Source organism: Penaeus monodon, chromosome 27 (assembly GCF_015228065.2).
Source record: "Penaeus monodon isolate SGIC_2016 chromosome 27, NSTDA_Pmon_1, whole genome shotgun sequence".
Lineage (NCBI taxonomy): Eukaryota > Metazoa > Arthropoda > Malacostraca > Decapoda > Penaeidae > Penaeus > Penaeus monodon.
The window spans coordinates 29,640,720-29,641,256 of NC_051412.1; the positions used below are offsets into that span (position 1 = coordinate 29,640,720).

The 537-nt window shown below is 33.1% G+C and overlaps 1 protein-coding gene across 1 annotated transcript in view; it reads right to left on the minus strand.

The window, feature by feature from the left end:
• Nucleotides 1-537, minus strand: part of LOC119590759 (GPI transamidase component PIG-T-like) — a gene marked incomplete in the record, with an annotated part of 22,148 nt that overhangs the window by 19,018 nt on the left and 2,593 nt on the right.

Sequence of the window (537 nt, forward strand, 5' to 3'; positions counted from 1 at the left end):
CGACAGACATTTGTCCACACCTGACATTTTTTGTCAAAGACAAATTTCTGAGTCTACTATAAAGAAAATAGTATTACACATTTATATATTCATCTAAAATTTGGGTAACCATGGGTTTGTTTTCACTGCATCAGATGTGAAGCTGCATGGTACTATTTGTATTTTCAAATAGAAAATAAGCCCTGATTTCCACTGTTACAATACTTCTTTTATAACAAGAATTGAGGGGATGGGGCTATGGTTTCATTGTAGAATCTGTTCAAACTGTTATTTTGTGTTAACCCAAAGTAGTGTGTAACTGTGTAAAAAATTCAGTAAAATAAAAAACAAAGTGAAACTGCTATAGGTTCCCAGGAATAGAGTGGAGCTAAATGTTTGGCAAACATGTTTGTCGTAAAAGAATTAGCAAAGGTTTTATCCATCTATAGACAACTTTAAGCCACTGGAAATGAAAGCTAATAGATTGGAATGGCCTCCAAAGTCTATTTGTCATTACTGATATTGGCAAATTTGTTTGTTACTTCCCACAAAAATGTC